The sequence below is a fragment of the Aquarana catesbeiana genome, linkage group LG05 (genome assembly GCF_042186555.1).
Source record: "Aquarana catesbeiana isolate 2022-GZ linkage group LG05, ASM4218655v1, whole genome shotgun sequence".
In the NCBI taxonomy this organism is placed as follows: domain Eukaryota; kingdom Metazoa; phylum Chordata; class Amphibia; order Anura; family Ranidae; genus Aquarana; species Aquarana catesbeiana.
The window spans coordinates 88,989,561-89,010,477 of NC_133328.1; positions in this window are offsets into that span (position 1 = coordinate 88,989,561).

The window sequence follows — 20,917 nt, forward strand, 5'->3', positions numbered from 1 at the left end:
AAAAACTGCTACCAAAATTTGAATCTTATGCAAGGAATGTGTAAAAAGAATTAGCAAACTATATGCAGTTGAAATGAACAAAGCAGCAGCTTTTACCATCTTATGAAGATGATGGATCAGCAAAACTCGCTAAAATGATCTTCTAAGTATGCAGTTTTTCACAATTATCCTATTTAGAAATGATTAATTAGTGACACTTACTCCGAATATATTTAAAACCAAAAGTGTATTTTATAAGACAGTTTTTATAATGATAGAAAGCAGCTCCCCTGCAGCCCACTGTATAAAGTTCTGTGCATTTAATGTATAGAATATTTTAAGCTCAGTCCCTGCAGTGACAAGCTACAAATTAATGTCAATGTTTCTGTGCCTAAAGGCAAGAGAGAGTTTCCTTGCCCCCAGTCATGTACGGTATATCTAAGCGTCAAAATTTCAACCTGGCTTCTTCCTTCAAAGTTAATGTCACTACCGGCAATAGTGGCTCAACTCCCTGTGCAGAACAGACCCCAATATGTCTTTCACTGGGGTAAAGGAAGAACACAATTCTGGCAAGTAACAAACTCTTTCTACCTTCTTAAAAATGTTGCTTGTTTTAAAGAAGAAAACTGGCCTAAACAAAACTTTTCTATATTTTTTTTTCATGGCAGAGCAGTTTAGATCTGTAAACATAAAGTTGTCTTGGTTTCTGAATCTGGGAAGGCTGGTAATATGTGAATAATCTGATTTCCGTAGCCTGGCATCCGGGATAGTCCGTTTTCTGTTCTTGTTCCCTCTTTAAGATCATTGGAAGAAACCCTGCTTCTCCATTGGGTGATATGACCTGCAGATTAGGAGAAATGGCCGCAAACAGCTCCTATTTTTCAAATTATTTCAAATGCTTGTAAATGTTTGAGGATCAGGGCCACTATTATTTTTGTTTTCTGGGGAAAGGGTTATTTTTGGGCTTAAAGTGTAACTAAAGGCATTTTTTTTGCCACTGTGTCCCATTGGGGAGATTTTCTCTCACTTCCTGTCCCAGAGTCAAAACAGGAAGTGAACATAAAAATGCCTCCAAAGTAAGGGAATCCCTGGTTGTCACCAGAATTATGGTCCCCACTGGAAGATTGCCCCTCTATCTAAAACACCTTCAGTATGCAGCTTCCCCTCCCCCCCCATAGCCCCCCTAATACTTACCCAATCCTGATCCAGCGATGTGCACAAGAGCAGCTGCTGTCCTGGCTCTCTGCCTCCTCATTGGATGCGAGACAACAGAGGGAGCCATCGGCTCCTGCGGCTGTCAATCACAGCCAGTGAGGAATGATCGTGGCTGGACTGAGCCCTGTTCTGTGTATTTTATGGACACACAGAGCAGGGCTCAGGAGCGGGTACGAACAAGTGCCCCCATAGCAAGCAGCTTGCTATTGGGACACTCGGCAGGGGGAAGGAGCCCAGAGAGCCAGTGGGGGACCTGAGAAGAGGAGGATCGGGGCTGCTCTATACAAAACCCCTGCACAGAGCAAGTAAGTATAACTGTTTGTTTAAAAACAATACGGCTTTAGTATCACTTTAACTGTATTTATTTTTACATGGTTGTTTCATAATTGTACATTCCTGTTGAATATATTTTCTATAGTTATTTTTTTGGTCACGCAGTTCTACTGATAATAATATTTAAAATAACAAAAAAATAAATTACGAAAGGAAGCCACATAGTCTTTAGATAAAATAATGAGGTTTATCACTAAATTGCTTTGATATCTTCCACTAATCCATCTCTGAAGTGTGTAGAACAATGTTGCCTTTGTCGGACATAGTTTAATCCCTGCTCAGTGCATTTTAAATAGTCCTCCTGGAGCTGGTTATTTTTCCACAAACAGAATTCACCCCTCACAGGAAAAATAATTAAACTTTTTCTTGTCCCTGATATCCATATTTATGAGTTCATTTTTGTTTATTGAAATAAGAATTAAGGACACTGATTCTGATTTGAATGCAATATTTGACTATGATTTAATTTTTTTAATACTTTGCTCTATTTTATCACAGCTCTTGTTTTTTGCCAATTCATATCTGAGTAATTCATGTATATGTATTTATCTAAAACAAGTAAAACAATAAGGTTCCTGTGGTGTTCATACCTCTGGCCTGTAGACGTCACTCTTTACAGTTCTTTCATGTATAAAACTTTCTATAACCTGTCATGTTAATTACTGTTTCTGTTAATAAAGGACTTTATTACTGTTCCCAGACTACAGTACACAACAAGTTTGATGACAAGAATGGATCTTATATCTCTTCAGCAGCCTGCACCTTTTCTTGCACACCCTGGCATGCCTTCTACTGCTTAGATTCACATATGTGTGAAAATTACATGCTAGCTGCTAATTAAAGCGGAGTTCCAGCCACAAAAATGTACTGTACTGTAGCTGCTGACTTTTAATAAGGACATGTACCTGTCCAGTGAGCCCACGATGTCGGCCACCCTCGAGGCCGATCCATCCATCGGTGCAGGCACCGCCATTCCAACTGCCTTCAGGCTTCACAGCCTGTTTCCTACTGCGCATGCGTGAGTTGCGCGGCGCTTTGTGAATGTCCAGCTTGTCTTCTGGGACACACACAGGTCCCAGAAGGCAGTGGGGCTGAAGAAGAAGGGCTCACTGCAGAAGAGGATATGACGTCCTGCTGCACGGCCAAGCTGAGACGGAAGTACACGTAGTACTTCAAAAAAGGTAAGAAAGAAAAAAATATATAATTTTAGATATCCAAAATGAGTGGTTGAGGGGTTGAGGGGTAGTCTTTAGTTTAAGACCACCTTGTAAAAGTGAGTGGAACTGCGCTTTAAGAGGATGCCTCTTATACTACAGCTCTGACTGCATTAAATGGCGAATCTATAGTACAATTTATCATAGCTTTTGAGAGAGCTGGTTGTTATCTGTGAGTTTGGTGCTCTAATAAATAAAATAATAAGATCGATTAGTAGAAAAAGCAACTTGCTCTGGGAATAGGCTTTAACTTTAGCTAAAGCCCTGTACACACAGGCCGAATGTCGGGAGACATCAAGCCGTTAAAAAAAAAAACAATGGCTGAAAACGCTCACCAGTGTGTACTGGTGCGGAGGCTGTCCTCCGGTCAGAACACAACAGCTCAGTGGGAGAGATCACTGTACTAACATTGGGTTGAACGAAAAAAAACTGTTAGTGTACCATTTTTAAAGCGACAATAAAGCTTTGTTTTTTTATAAAAACAACATGTCATACTCACCTGCTCTGTGCAGTCGTTTTGCACAGAGCGGCCTGGATCTTCCTCTTCTCGGGTCCCACGCCAGTGCTCCTGGCTCCCTCCTCCTGCAAGCAGCTTGCTCTGGGGGCACCCAAGAAGTCACACTCCCAACCCACGGCTCTTTGTGTCCATTTACACACGGAGCCACGGCTTGGCCCTGCCCGCTCCATCTCCTGATTGGCTCACTGGCTGTGATTAACAGCACGAGGAGCCAATGGCTTCCGCTGCTGCCAAAAGCCAATCAGGAGTGTGAGTCCCTGGAGAGCCAAGGCTCTTGTGGACATCACTGGATCAAGAGGAGCCTCAGGTAAGTCTTAGGAGGGGCTGCTGCACACAGAAGGTTTTTTACCTTCATGCATAGATCTCACAAAGTTGAAAAACCGTGTGCCTTTACAACTACTTTAAGGCTTTTCCTTTTCAAGCCAAAGTGACACTGCTTTGGCTGAGGCAAAGGAAATTTCTGGCACCATACAGGCTGTAAATTCCAAATTCTGCTTTTGGTAAGGCACATACCAAAGCCCAATACAGATGTATAACAATAGATAAACTGCAATGCAGAGCTGAACCCACACAGAACAGGCAGGGCCGGATTTCCCACAAGGCCACCGAGGCCAGGCCTCGGGGCGGCAGTGGTGCAGGGGCGGCGCCGCTCCTGCAGCGACTTCTCAGCCGCCCCTCACACTAACATAGTAGCATGCAGTGCACCCAGGCGCCAGAGAGGTGGGGGCGCTGAAGCGCCAGAGTGCTCCTCTGCCTCCTCCTCCTCTCTGTGTCCAGACTGAGGCGCAGGTCACCGCCACCGCTGCTGTTTTTTCAAGGCTCAAGCCCGTCCCCCCTCCCTCCTCCTGTCTGAGAAGGAGAGTAGCCGCCGGAGATCGGAGCAGCTGGTCTCTGTGCTGTGCGGTGCGGTGGGGCGGTCCGTCCATGCCTGACGTTTTCTCCTGTCTCCATCTGTTCTCCACCCGGGCGGCGCGGCTGCACACTGTCCTCTCCTCTCGAGCTGCCGCCCGGGTGTTTTTATGTACACTAATGGAGTGGGGGGTCTCTACTAATAGAGGGGGGGTTGTCCCGGGGTCTGTACTAATGATGGGGGGGTTGTCCTGGGGGTTCTCTACTAATAGAGGGGGGGTTGTCCTGGGGGTCTGTACTAATAGAGGGGGGGTTGTCCTGGGGGTCTCTACTAATAGAGGGGGGGTTGTCCCGGGGGTCTGTACTAATGATGGGGGGGTTGTCCTGGGGGTCTCTACTAATAGAGGGGGGGTTGTCCTGGGGGTCTGTACTAATGAAGGGGGGGTTGTCCTGGGGGTCTCTACTAATAGAGGGGGGGTTGTCCCGGGGGTCTGTACTAATGATGGGGGGGTTGTCCTGGGGGTTCTCTACTAATAGAGGGGGGGTTGTCCCGGGGGTCTGTACTAATGATGGGGGGGTTGTCCTGGGGGTTCTCTACTAATAGAGGGGGGGTTGTCCTGGGGGTTCTCTACTAATAGAGGGGGGGTTGTCCTGGGGGTCTCTACTAATAGAGGGGGGGTTGTCCTGGGGGTCTGTTCTAATGAAGGGGGGGTTGTCCCGGGGGTCTGTACTAATGAAGGGGGGTTTGTCTTGGGGGGTCTGTACTAATGGAGGGGGGGTTATCCTGGGGGGATTTGTACTAATGGAGGGGCGTTTGTCCTGGGGGGGTTTGTACTAATGGAGGGGGGGGGTTTGTCCTGGGGGGGTCTGTACTAATGAAGGGAGGGGTGGTTTGTCCTGGGGGGGTCTACACCCAGGAAAGTACACCCAGGGCTCCAGAGGGAGAGGGCAGTGCTGAGGGAAAACCATTAGAGAGAGAACCCCGCTTCCCTGCGCCCCCAGAGGGAAAGCCACACAGCCTGGCGCCATGCCTGGCGGAGAAAGGAATGGAGTCATTGCAGGAATACAGATCTGGGTACTACCCAGCGGAGTCGCCACGGGCAATTCAGAGTGAGCTGCCTCCTGATCAGAGGAACCGTTGCTGTATCGCTGGGTCAGGTGAGAGGGCCGATCGGCCATTATCTACTAACGTCCATAAGAACTGCAGTCTCTGACCATCTCTTGTATCATGTCTGCAGTCTCTGACCATCTCCTGTATCATGTCTGCAGTCTCTGACCATCTCTTGTATCATGTCTGCAGTCTCTTACCATCTCCTGTACTATGTCTGCAGTCTCTGACCATCTCCTGTACTATGTCTGCAGTCTCTGACCATCTCTTGTATCATGTTTGCAGTCTCTGACCAGCTCTTGTTTAATGTTTGCAGTCTCTGACCATCTCCTGTACTATGTCTGCAGTCTCTGACCATCTCCTGTACTATGTCTGCAGTCTCTGACCATCTCCTGTACTATGTCTGCAGTCTCTGACCATCTCCTGTACTATGTCTGCAGTCTCTGACCATCTCCTGTACTATGTCTGCAGTCTCTGACCATCTCTTGTATCATGTTTGCAGTCTCTGACCATCTCCTGTACTATGTCTGCAGTCTCTGACCATCTCTTGTATCATGTATGCAATCTCTGACCATCTCCTGTACTATGTCTGCAGTCTCTGACCATCTCCTGTACTATGATTGCAGTCTCTGACCATCTCCTGTACTATGATTGCAGTCTCTGACCATCTCCTGTATCATGTCTGCAGCCTCTGACCATCTCCTGTACTATGTCTGCAGTCTCTGACCATCTCCTGTACTATGGCTGCAGTCTCTGACCATCTCCTGTACTATGTCTGCAGTCTCTGACCATCTCCTGTATCACGTCTGCAGTCTCTGACCATCTCCTGTATCATGTCTGCAGTCTCTGACCATCTCCTGTATCACGTCTGCAGTCTCTGACCATCTCTTGTATCATGTTTGCAGTCTCTGACCATCTCCTGTACCATGATTGCAGTCTCTGACCATCTCAGGTCTCAGTGTACGCTCTTCCTGTATTTTATTTATTGTTAAGAGATCATGGGAGGATCCCAGGGTAACGAAGACTTCTAAGGGGAGCATCTCTGTGTTTGAGTCGTTGCCATAGAAACATTTGTAAAGTGGAGGAGTTAGATGACCACGCCCATGTGGGGGCGCCAAAAATATTTCTGCACCCAGGCGTCTGTGACCCTAGGATCGGCCCTGGCAGCATGGCAGGTGCGGCAGGTCCGTGCCTTCTCTAATATCACTGCACTGCCCCCTCCCCACGCTGCCTGTCTTATTCACACAAAACATGAAGCGCGGCCGCTCTAGACAAAGGGCGGGACTTTTTAAGTTAAGAAGTGGGTGATTGGTTGCTAGGCAGCGGGGCGGTAACAGCAATAAATCACTCACTTTTAAGGTAAAAAGTCCCGCCCGTTGTACAGAGCGGCCAGCCTCCATGTCTTGTGTGAATAAGGTAGGGTTCTTTGGGGAGGGGGGAATGCTGTGCTGTAAAGGAGTTATATATTGAGAGAGGACTGTGATGGGGGCTTAGTCTGTGATTGGGGGGGTCAGTCTGTGATTGGGGGGGTCAGTCTGTGATGGGGGGTCAGTCTGTGATGGGGGTCTGTGATGGGTTTGGGTCAGTCTATGATGGGGGGGTCTGCTATGGGTCAGGTCAGTCTGTAATGGGGGGTCAGTCTGTAATGATGGGTCTGTGATTTGGGGGGTCAGTCTTTGATGGGAGGGTCTTTGATGGGAGGGTCTTTGATGGGAGGGTCTGTGATGGGAGGGTCTGTGATGAGGGGGTCTGTGATGGGTCGGTCTGTGATGGGTCAGTCTGTAATGGGGGGGTCTGTGATGGGGGTCAGTCTGTAATGAGGGGTCTGTGATTTGGGGGGGTCAGTCTGTGATGGGAGGGTCTGTGATGGGGGGGTCAGTCTGTGATGGGTCAGTCTGTAATGGGGGGTTTGCAATGAGGCAGGGGGGATGTGACATAAGAGGGGGCTAAGGACACTGATGTAAAAGGGGGTCGTGATGTAAAGGGGGGACTGAGGACACTGATGTAAAAGGGCTGAGCAGTGTGGTGCAAAATGCATACTGTTTCTATGCACTGCAACTGAGCTGTGGTGCATAAAAATGAATGAAATGTATTTGCATAAAGAACTATTTACGATCATCTTTGGGTCAAGAAAGACCTAACAGTTTAGCTTTACTTCCTATTGAGTCAGAACTTTTAAATACTTTGTCCTACAAAGATATTATCGATGAGTTTGCCAAAAAAAAAGTTAGAACTAAAAAATATTAGGGTGTTTCTTACTGCTATAATCTTTAAAAGGCATTTTCTGCATTACAGAGTATTTTCAGTCTGTACAATTAAAGCCAGTTATTTTCAGTGTTTTCGTGTGTGGAGATATGTTTTTAATTGCTCTATTGTAGCAGTCATCGATAAAGGACGAGAATGGTGGTGTGTGTACGTGTGTGCGTGTGTGTGTGTGGGGGGGTGGCATTGAAGGACTCGGCCTTGGGGCGGCAAAGGGAGTAAATCCGGGCCTGAGAACAGGTACTGCTTAAGATGTGGTTCAACATTGCAAACTATTTTTGGAAATAACATGGTGTGGGCGGATTTCTGTCAGTCACAGGCTGTGTTATGCCCCTCCAACCTGTGTCTTAGAATTCTACATGTAATATCCCTTTCCTCATTATGTTTAGCTGGTTAGTGGGCATGGAGGAGAAGGGAGGGAATGGGCTGCCATTTACCACTGTGTATACGCCCACATGTTTAACTCTATAGTCACATGGACTGCTCATATTTGATAGGGAGGAAATACTCAGCATAGAAACTCGCTGAAAACTGAGCATTGCAGAGTTACCAACACAGCTGCATTGGGGACATGAACAGAAGGTGGAGATAGAGAGTGAGTATGAACAGCATGTAATCTGATAGTTTTTAATTATGTGGGTTTAGTGACACTTTAAGTGTCGATAAATTTGAAGCTTCTATTCCAGATAAACACTGTAGCTATTACTGCTCTTTAAGCCAGCATTATCCTAACCCTTTATATAGGATTTGCTATCTTTATATTGCTTGAGGATATTTACCAGAGGCACTTTGGTAGTTAGGGTCTTAGAGACCCTCTTTCTGTACTTGGTTGGCTTCCAAAGACTGTACAATTTCAATCAACTAGTGTGAACACTGAATTCTACATTGTGAAGAAAGGCTCCACTATACTGGGCAGGGATCATTTTGCTGCACTAAACCTACACTTAGTGTATGGTCCTATCACAACAGCTTTGGTTACTCCTATGTTACCAGTGTCCAGAGTTTCACCTATTGACAACACCTCACAGGGCTGTGCAAAGAACTTTGTACACAAAATTAAGGTGCGATCAGATTTGAAACCAGTGTTTCAGAAATGAAGACACTTACTCTTTTCTGTAAGGGAAGCTTTTACCAAAAAACTTAATACTAAAAAAATAGTAGAACAAGCCTGTCTTGCATGCCCAGTATAAGTACATTTGGAGGACATTCTATGAAAGAAAGTGCCAAATTCAGAAAGTGAATTAAGCCCTGTGTATAACCTTGCTACAGGACAAGGCATTAAATGTCCTTAGTTGATGGCTACGTTTTCCGTGGATCTCATAGCTTACTAGTACCAGAGACGTGGAAAAGGCACTGCAATCACATGTCGCGCTGGTGGTGCCATTAAAGCGATAGTAAACTCAGATAATCTAACTCCAAATCTGTGATATGCAACTTCCTGTTGCTCTTTATAATCATTGTGCCGAATACATTATGCAAATAAAACGTTTCTTACTTGCTGAAATAAACTTTTTCTGAACACTGCAGCTAGTATATTGCCGCTGTCATTATAAGTCCTTTCTTTTGCATCCCAACCGTAATGTATTTCCGCCCTCACTATGTCTCCGTGGCCATAATCCTGCCCATGCGCATCTGTCTTTGACTCCGCTTTCTGTCTCTCAGTCTCTTCATCTCCACAACCCCTGCGACATAGCAAGACACATGGGGTTAAGGCTCAGCTACTGAATGGGGAAGGAGTGTTGTGGGATCTCGGGGGGCTGACGTCAACCTAAGAAAATGACGCAGCCCTGGCATATACACAGCATTTTCCCAGCACTAAAGGCTTGACGGAAAAATAGGACTAAAAGCGCTTGCTCCCGTGACGTCATTGAAAAGAAAACTACAGATTACACAGAAAGCAAGCAGGTAAGAAGACATAAACACAACGCATGCAGTACTATAGACTGCATCGATTAATTCAAAAGAAACTTGCTAGACTGGGTTTATAACCATTTTAATTGTTAATATCACCTCAAATGCAGTTAGCAGACGCGCATTTTGTCACGTAACAAATATGCCAAAACAAAAAAATTGCAATTGTAGGAAAGGAAATGTAAGAACAAAGCAAAGAGTATACGAACTATGGCCAAGTTCTAATTGCCATTCAGCTTTAATTTAGTTGTCACTCAGGAAAAATCTGCTGTCTTATACATTCAAACAGTTCAGTTAGTGCCACTTCTTTAAAGAAGCAGTGTTATTGATACTGTGGCTCCAGATTTACTAATTTATGTAAAGCATATGGAATAATTGACCATGATGCAACAGATACAGTATATTCTGGACTATATGTTCAGCTTTGATAGTATATAAAAATTCACAGATATTTAAGGATTTTCTGATCTGCTCCTTATGCTAATAAAACGTCTTCCCTATGATCATTAGGCTACCCCTAAACTCACCCCTATCCTTACCCTATTCTTAAACTGAATCATTTTCTTGACCCAACCTCAGAGGTTCTCATTAGATATTCATACATCGGGAAGATATGTAAATCAATATTACCTCTATTGTTGGAAATGTACTTTCACTTTACTGAAATTATATAAATTATAATGTGTTTTTTAAACAGTGCTTCCTTAATAAAAACCCAATTTGAATGATATTGTGGATCCTATCACAGAGGCACCCGTGGACTGACAATTTGTTATAATATTAATAGATTATTACAGTGAATGGCCAGAAATTACATTTGTCTCAAATATAACATCTGCTACTGTAATTATAGCTATCGCCACAGTCCTCAGCAGGGAAGGTAACCCAAAGGAGCTAGCGCCTGACAATGGATCACAATTTGTTTCATCTGAGCTTGAATCCTTCCTGGGAGAGGGAAATATTGTTCATAGGAAATCTTCAGTTTATTACCCCCAAACAAACAGAGAGATTGAAAGATTCATAAGAAGCTCTAAATCTTGGCATATTTTTACTACAAAGTTCTTACATGTCTACAGACATGCAACTACACAACTACATGCAACTACACAATCATCACCAGCTGAACTACTATACGGCAGACAAGTGTGCCCTAAACTAAATACTGAAGACAAATACTGTACCTCCAACAAAGTCCAGTTCCACAGAAATCCCCTGTTGATAAGATGGTTAAAGATCAACAAGATAAAAGTAACACATATACTGATTGGAAATGTGGAGCGAGAGAAGTACACTTTCAGCCTGGATCACTAGTTAGAGTTAAAAAATTGGATTACTTAATCTTGGACAATCCAAATTTTCCAACCTGCTTAGAGTAACAAGTCAATACGGACCATATATCGGTGAACTGTCGGATCAACGAATATCGAATGCCAGTCATACTGCATCTATTAGGCACTTTAGACTTTTAATTTGTTAAAGGATATTTTCCAGTTCCCACTTGACTTGGTTAAATTGATGATAGGCGACTCCTATCCTCATATTGATTAGTGGTTCCAAATTAACAATAACTACTGCAGTAGGGAACAGACACAAAAGATACTCTCAGCATCTTTCCAAATAATTGTTCTGCTTTATTATGACGCAATTGAAGGTTTTATGCACATGATTACGTAGGTATCACACTAATTTTACAATTGTACGTTTATGGTAACAAGGGGCGTTACATAGGCAGGCTAATTCTAATCAGGACTCAAAAGAATGTAAACATGTACTGAAAACATTATTAGTGCTGTGTGCACAGTGAGGGTAGTGTGCAATACATACAAAATAGAATAAAATTATATACAGAACTTACAAATTTCCATTACAGTCTCCCTTCTTTTGATCAATATTTTGATCACTAACCATACCTGCTATCACCTTTAACCTGGAACCTCCACACACTTAGGTGGAGGTAGTCCTGGCCAAAGAGGCAAAAACTCCATTGTGGAGAAAATAATAGCTGAGCAACTTTTTCATTACCAAATGACTTTTCATTGTGAAAAACAAATGATTGATAAGACATATTTACAGAGTACTGGCTGTACACTCCTGTGGCCAGAATGGCCTTCTAGCTGAATTGTTGGCATGCTGACTTATCAGCAAATGTAAACACAGACAATTCTACATAAAATGGAAGACGTACAAAAGACAAATATGACTTCAACATGGCTGAACTACTTTTCAAATATATATATCCCTTACAATTAAAGTAATTGAATCAAAAAGTACCCTAGACTGTGATCACAAGAGGGAAACAAATCAAACACAGAGATTTCTTTAATTTTGTCATTTTTGCAGTGTCTGGTGTGGATCCAGGTGACTTTTCCTTCAAGTTTTGCAAAAACTGTACATGAAATAGATGCTGTATTGAGTCTCCAAACATTTCCTTATATATAAATGTCTCTTAACAATCCAAAAGTCACCTGGCTTTAGTTTTAGATCCTTCCAAACTTTTAGGATCTGGAATTGGGGAGAAAACACATAAATGAGTTTGTCAAAAACCTTAAAAGATCAGCAACGTTCTCTGTGAGATCCGAATGGAGGACTTCAGCTGCTGAGACAAAATATAAGCAAGTGAATAACACACTCCCAAACCAAATCCCATAGGGAGAGAGTCCAACATCCCCCTTAGGGGCTTCAAAAAATGTGAGAAAATATTCAGGCAAAAGTTTTCTAGTTTCTTACTCTACTTTGTCCACTACATTGTAGACGGTAGGGGGTGTAAAAATAAAACCTCAAAACTTCTAGTAAGGACTCCCCTATAAAAAATGATTTCCTCTGTTACTCTCTGTACTTTCTGCACTCTGTACTTACAAACTACTTCTGATAACACTTTTTACTGTGGCTTTTGCAGTAGCATTTGCCACTGGACATCCAAAAAACATGTCCATACAGACAAAATGCATACTTGTAAGATCCTGACTTGGACATCTGGATATATCTTTTTGTAATCTCTGGAAGGGATGTTCAGCTTTTGGTAACACCTTTGGTAACAGGTAAAACAAGAAGTGGTATGTTATAAAAACAACTGTGGAGAACCCTGACTCTATCCCATGCTCATTTACTAAGGCAGCCATAACTGCTTGTGACTGATGACTCGGTCCATGTGTCAAGCTGGAGGGAAAAGAGTGGCTGGCAGACATAAATGATCACCTTTTCCAAAGTCCTGTTTCATAAGAAGTTGCCCCCTGTGGACCACTTGTTCTTCTCGTTCTGGGGTCCTTAAAGTTAAATTATTAATCCCAGCTATACTGGGCCAGAACTAGGGTGGAATCTGTGAGTTGCGCAGACCCATCAGGTGTCCGGGGCTGTAAATGCAGCATCCTTAGTCACCTGGTCTGCTTCCATGTGTGAGTTTTAAAGTTAATATGGCTACCTCAGCAAGAACCTGGAAGGCTGAAAACAGCCGATCAGATTAACTTGGCATGCTTGGTTGGTTTACCTGCCGAAGTAAAAACAAACTTCTGGCCCTTTAAATGGAACCAAAAGCTCTCTATATCTCAACTATCTATATAAATATACACTTTTTTTATAGCTCACAGGCTTTGCTAAAACATGAAGCTCTGCTTCTTGAGCTGGGGAAAAAAGGATCCAATGACTTTGAATACAGAATATCCTTCTGGGTGATAAACTGCATACTCAAATCTACAAAAAATGTAATATCTGGGTCTTCAGGGAGTGTCCCGCACTGGGCTCACAGCAGCTGATTCCTATGTCATCAGTTTAACACATGTGTCTTCCTTTGTCTCCAGCCTCCTCCAATAGAGGCAATAAGGTGGCTGGATTCAAATGTACACATTTTTCATTGTTAGATTTGTACATAAACAAACTCATATTTTAAACCTTTCATTAGACAAACATTTAGTTAGCTGTATATTTGCTGCACATAATGTCGGACCATTAAAAATTAAATGTTTGACCAAAACAATATCTAACTTTGTCTAATAGCACCTTTGCATAAGAGCTACAGCTCTGATATATCGGGGTGAACCCTTCATTACTGGGTCCAGCTTGCATAAATATATTACAATGGCTTGTTTTCTATCATGCTATTTGTATAAGAACTCCAGTTTCATGTTTCAAAAGACAACTTTTTTTCTGGACCAGAAAGCATCAAAAACTATAAAACAACAGGCTGCAGGTGGCATCTATCCTAACAGGGTGTGTGGATTTGATGTGATGGGTCTGTTATATTTAAATTTTATTTATTATAACTCTCACATCATGGACTGCACATCAAGTTATTATCAAAAACCTTAAAATTTCATTTTTGTAGAAAAACTTATGTATCCCATCCATCTTGGCTTTGTTAAATATTATGGCAGCTTTATTCCAAATAACAACCTCATCTTAATCTTTTTTTCTCTCAATAAGGGCTTATTGTATAAATGTAAAATTACAAAATTGTTATCTTAATCTAAGCTAATCCCATTTTTACAAATTTCTCCAATAACCTGGATTTCATTTCCAACCAAAGGTTGTCTAAACCAGTTTCAATATATCTATATTATTAATAAAAATGTTAAACTCATATTAGAAATGAATACTCATTATTACTTAATTTTACTTAATTTCCCTTTTTTAAATGCACAGTTTCCACTATCAAAGGATATTCAATTTGTGTAATACACGGTTAAATGTAACCTTCATTTTACCATGTTTGGAAAACAGATTCAAAAAATAATTGTGATCACATTGTTTACCATTAGATTCGTTAACCCAGCACATGTTTTGTCTAAAAAACTGGAATTGGCACGGTGTCCTTCCAGCTTATCACTGACCTCTCATCTCAGCCACATTCTTTTAGGAGAGCACAAAGGAGGGGGTCACATCTGCATACATGACACACACAAGCGATAGAACTAAAGGTCCCAGCATTCGCACACACATACACCAATATCTCTCTAAAATCGCTTACATTTTCCCATTTGTACACAACACATGCATATCATTCTCTCACTTTCTTTTAACTCTTTAATATTTCCCTGCCTAAATTCTGCTTTCCTTATTTTGTTCAGATATCTTTTATATCTAGTTTCTATGATCAGATGGGCAGCCAGAGTGCTCATCCCATCTTCCCTCTCTGACAACATATAAAGTATTCTGTTTTAATTCTCATTTCTCTGTTTCTGACTTTTACTAGTTGTAGTGCCTGACTCCAAATCCATCCCACAACTTAACATGAAATTGTCCCTTTCTGTCTAGTGTTAATGTCACCCTTGATCCATCCTGCTCACATAGATAGCTGTTTCTCTAGCTGTTTACTCTGCATGATTCTTAGTCCCTGTGAACCTTGGTAACCCAGTTACCCATTGTGGATCCCTGTCCACTCTAACCATTAATCTAGGGGCTCAGTATAGGCGGAAACGCACCTTTGGTTCATATATAGCGCTCCTCTTGCGCTGGACATTTTTGAGGATCTCTTACCCTTCATTCCCTTACTTAATTCAATGCCCATAATGACTGGCCAGTCTTCTCTCTTCTCTACTTGTGCCTATACCCTCTTGCCTCTAAACTACTTTATCTAGCAGATGTACTACATATACCTGTAAACAGCACTATTCTTCCCTTTCTTATCTATAACACTCCGATGGACAATAGACAGGGACAACATAACATATAACCACCAATCAATACAGTTCGATTAAGGGGAGTAAAATAGGTACCCTTTGTCCCGAAAATGCCTTACAGATCAAGGAAGTCTGATCTCAAATGTAAGCAAAAGGCTTACCTCACCCGGCTGATTATCAGAAATTCCCGGATCGTGTCAAGCTCCTCGTTTCGCAAAAGATACTCTCAGCATCTTTCCAAATAACTGTTTTGCTTTATTATGACGCAATTGAAAGTTTTATGCACATGATTATGTAGGTATCACATTAATATTACAATTGTGCCTTTATGGTAACAAGGGGCGTTACATAGGCAGGCTAATTCTAATCAGGACTCAAAAGAATGTAAACATGTACTGAAAACATTATTAGCACTGTGTGCACAGTGAGGGCAGTGTGCAATACATACAAAATACAATACAATTATATACAGAACGTACAAATTTCCATTACACACTGATAACCAAACTGAAGACAAGGAACCCAAACTGCCTAAACATATTCAAAGCATCAGAAGGCCTCCTGGGTGGACCAAGGATTATGTGATGTAATTAAAATGCATAGTACTGTTTTATGAAACAATTCTTCATATTGTTGTCTGTATTTTTCAACACTGAGGAAAAAATATAATTTTTTTTTTTTCTATGAAAGGAATGTATGGTGTTCATATCTCTACCCTAAAAATATAAATCTAGAGTTATGTGTATAATACTTACTGTGCTCAGTACAAGTTTGTTCCAGCTCCTGTTCCTGTTATTATGGATGCCTAAACTTGTTAATAATGCACTCTATAGCTAGTCTGCATCCCTAAGGCTTGGTTCACACTGCTGCAACCTGAAAGTTGCACGCCTCACAGTGGGACTTTGGCAGGCGACTTCGACGCAACTTCAACATGACTTTAACCGCTTCTGGACCGCCCCGCCTAAATTTACTGTGGCAGGGCAGCCCGGGTGCGCAAAATCACGTACCTGTACGTGATTTAGTGCACGAGGTTTGGGTAGTGCATGCATGCTGAGGGCGTGCCACTCCCACTGTGATTGGACACAGCGGGAGCCAATCAGCGGGTCCTGCGGCCGCGATTGCCACCACGATCCACCATAATTCACAGGAGAGACATCTGTGATGTAAGACAAAGCACACAGCTGATCTGTCAGGGAGGAAAAGTGAGAGCTTGTGTTTCAGCTAAGCTGAATCAAGATCTCCCTTTTCCTCCAGTGTAATACTCCCCCCCACAGTTAGAAACACCTCCCAGGGAACACATTTAACCCCTTGATCGCCCCCTAGTGTTAACCCCTTCCCTGCCAGTGTCATTTATACAGTAATCAGTGCATTGTTATAGCACTGATCGCTGTATAAATGTCACTGGTCCCAAAAACGTATCCAATCTGTCTGCCACAATGTTGCAGTTCCGCTAAAAATTGCTGATCACCGCCATTACTAGTAAAAAACAAAAAAAATAATAAAAATGCAATAAAAATATCCCCTATTTTGTAGACGCTATAACTTTTGCGCAAACCAACCAATATACACTTACTGGGATTTTTTTTTACCAAAAATATGTAGAAGAATACATATTGGCCTAAATTGATGAAGAAATTCGTTTTTTTACATTTTTTTCTGGATTTGTATTATAGCAGAAAGTAAAAAATATAGTTTTTTTTTTCAAAAATGTCGGTCTTTTTTTGTTTAAAGCGCAAAAAATAAAACCGCAAAGGTGATCAAATACCACCAAAAGAAAGCTCTATTTGTGGGGAAAAAATGACATAAATTTTATTTGGGTACAGCATCGCATGACCGCGCAATTGTCATTTAAAGCGGCGTAGCGTTGTATTGCAAAAACTGGCCTGGTCAGGAAATGGGTAACACCTTCCGGGGCTGAAGTGGTTAAAGCAACTTCAGGGAATGCCTGTGTAATCTTCCTGTGATGTCGGATCCAAATCACATCACTTAAGATGAGGATCCGAAGGCAACTTCCAATAAAATCTATGGGCAAAAGATAAAGTAGAAGTCGCCTTGAAGTAGTACAGGAACTTTTTTTAAAGTCGGAGTGACTGCTAATTAAGACAGCTCTCATTGACTAAATTGGGATTTCATATGTCAAACGATTCGGGGCCTCACAAGTCAAATCCCAAGTTGAGGCAGTGTGAACCGAGCTTAACTATAGGACACAACAGTCTCCTGCAATTACTTCTAGAAGGTTTTACCAGGTGGAGCTCATCCAATTAAATACGATACCACTGCCATCCTGCTGCAAGTGGGAAAGCAATCCTATTAAACCTAGGTTCCCACTGACAGTGGGATTGAAATCGCACGATTTCATACCCGCATGTCTGTCCGACTTCGGGGGCAATTTCAGGGACATCTGTGTGGGCTGCTGCACAGATGTCTATACAAATCGCACCCCGAAGTTGCCAAAAGTAGTGCAGGAACTACTTTTGGGAATCAGTATGGTGCTGCAAAGTCTGTGCGGCACTGATTTGGACGCATGCCAACTCGCATCAATGTGAACCTAGGCTTAAACTTGTCTTGGAAGTGATGTGCTGCAGGAAAGAAAGAGAGAGAGGTAGTTACAGAGCACAAACTTCAGGAAGTACACTTCTACTACCCTCCTACTGACCCTGTGAGGTGGCCTATGCAAAATTAACTGTAAGGGATTACAGGAAATTCAGATTATTGAAAATTGAGTGAATTGCTGCCTGGGCCTGTAAAAAGACAAAATACCAGAAATATTTGTTGAATTTCACTTTTGCGGATGAATTATTTTCTGACTTTTGCTATTCACATGCCAAATGAAGTTAATTTAGACTGTTTATGTAACTATAAAAATTCACATGTCTTAATGAAATAGTGACTATACCATTTTACTGAAATAAGCATGCTCTTTTTTCACCTTAGAACCCTCCTGATTAAGCAGCTTTGCTTTAGCATTCAGTACATGGATAATTTTAGGGACTTTGCTTTCCAAGGAGTCACACGGCATAGTGAAAAAGAAAAAAAAATTGCATGTATTCCAGCTTTTACAGGCCAGTTACATATACACCTGTAGTCATAAAGATGATAAGACAGAAGAAGCAACAGCTATGCCAAGCACTGAACCTTTGGGGCTCTCATCTCATTTATTAAATTGGTGACTGAAGGGAAGACTGAGATTCAAAAAATGTCAAAAAACTGTCAGCCCAAATCAATGGATAATGTGCCTTATATACAATGCACTGAAGGAGAATTACAGGTAAAACACAAAATTCAGTATAGAATCCTGGAGTTATTTGAAAGAGGAACTTGCTTCCCTGCCTGCTGTAGCTGTACTGAGGAGTACTCATGTATCTGCCTGCTCCTATTGGCTCATACATTCCTCCACCACTTGGTGTTCTTCTGTTTCATCATTGGGTCAAACCCCTCACTCTCAATTATCCCTAACTATGGTAAAACAAGATGCCGGGGATGTTCTGAGCTATGTGAAAAGGACAGTAAACAGATATTGAATACTGAATATTGAGTACTGGCAATTATGATCCTTCATAGTTACATAGAATTACATAGTTAGTCAGGTTGAAAAAAGACACAAGTCCATCTAGTTCAACCATAAAAAATAAATAAATAAAAAATAATATCCTACAATCCCATATACCCAATCCTATACCCACAGTTGATCCAGAGGAAGGTGAAAAACCCCAGCAAAGCATGATCCAATTTGTTCCAGCAAGGGAAAAAATTCCTTCCTGATCCCCCCGAGAGGCAATCAGATTTTCCCTGGATCAACTTTACCTATAAATGTCAGTACCCAGTTATATTATGTACATTTAGGGAAGAATCCAGGCCTTTCTTAAAGCAATCTACTGAGCTGGCCAGAACCTCCTCTGGAGGGATTCTACTCCACGTTTTCATATCTTTCCGTATTTGGAGATGAAATCTCCTTTCCTCCAGGGGTAAAGAGTGCCCCCTTGTCCGCTGTGTTGACCGTAAAGTGAATAACTCAACACCAAGTTCACTATATGGACCTTATATATACCATATATATTTGTACATGTTGATCATATCCCACCTTAATCTCCTCTTCTCAAGAGAGAATAAATTCAGTTCCTCTAATCTTTCCTCATATCTGAATTCCTCCGTGCCTTTTATCAGTTTGGTTGATCATATGCTAAAGCAACACTTGAGTGGTTTAAGGGGAAACATGTAAATGTGTTGGAATGGCCTAGTCAAAGCCCAGACCTCAATCCAATGGAAGATCTATGGTCAGACTTAAAGATTGCTGTTCTTTCTGAGAAAAAAAAAAGATTGCTGTTCACAAGCGCAAACCATCCAACTTAAAGGAGCTGGATTAGTTTTGCAAGGAGGAATGGGCAAAAATCCCAGTGGTAAGATGTGGCAAGCTCATAGAGACTTATCCAAAGCGACTTGGAGCTGTGATATTAAAAGTAAATAAGGTTAATATCTTGAGCCAACGCAAATACTTCTGGATACATGAAATGCAAACCCTTCACCTGTCTGGACATAATATTGAGTTTTATATCAATTGCTTTATACATGATTTTTAGGGATTCCCATATGCTGCTATATTCAATATGTTTTTTAGATTCCCCTACTATTCTATTGTCAGTATTATTATTATTTTTTATATACATTTTTTAATTGTTATAGTTGAGATATATGTTGATCATTCTCATCATTCCTGACGTCTATTCACTTGTACAACCCCTGGCAAAAATGATGGAATCACCAGTCCCTGAGGATGTTCCTTCAGTTGTTTATTGTTGTAGAAAAAAAGCAGATCGCAGACATGGCCAAAAACTAAAGGCATTTCAAATGGCAACTTTCTGGCTTTAAGAAACACTAAAAGAAATCAAGAAAAATAATTGTGGTGGCCAGTAACAGTTAGATTTATAGAACAAGCACAGGGAATAAATTATGGAATAACTCAACTCTGAGGAAAAAATTATGGAATCATGAAAAACAAACAAACAAAATAACACTCCAACACATCACTAGTACTTTCTTGCACCACCTCCGGCTTTTATAACTGCTTGCAGTCTCTGAGGCATTGACTTAATGAGTGATAAACAGTACTCTTCATCAATCTGGCTCCAGCCTTCTCTGATTGCTGTTGCCAAATCATCTTTGCAGGTTGGAGCCTTGTCATGGACCATTTTCTTTAACTTCCACCACAGATTTTCAATTGGATTGAGATCCGGACTGTTTGCAGGCCATGACATTGACCTTATGTGTCTTTCTTCAAGGAATTTTTTCACAGTTTTTGCTCTAAGGCAAGATGCATTATCATCTTGATAAATGATTTCATCATCCCCAAACATCCTTTCAATAGATGGGATAAGAAAAGCGTCCAAAATTTCAATGTAAACCTGTGCATTTATTGAAGATTTAATGACAGCCATATCCCCAGTGCCTTTACCTGACATGCAGCCCCATATCATAATTGACTGTGGAAATTTGCATGTTTTCTTCAGACAGTCGTCTGCATAAATCTCATTGGAACGGCACCAAACAAAAGTTCCAGCATCATCACCTTGCCCAATGCAGATTCGAGATTAATCACTGAATATGACTTTCATCCAATCATCCACAGTCCACAATTTCCTTTCCTTAGCCCATTGTAACCTTGTTTTTTTGTGTTTAGGTGTTAGAGATGGCTTTCTTTTAGCTTTTCTGTATGTAAATCCCATTTCCTTTAGGCGGTTTCTTACAGTTCAGTCACAGATGTTGACTCCAGTTTCCTCCCATTTGTTCCTCATCTGTTTTGTTGTACATTTTCTGTTTTCAAGGCATAGGTGTCCTTTTATGAAAGTGCGGTAAAATACCGCTTTTCAGTTCTCAGGCATTCTCAGAGGAGATCGCTCTCCTCTGAGTGCCTGTTTATGAA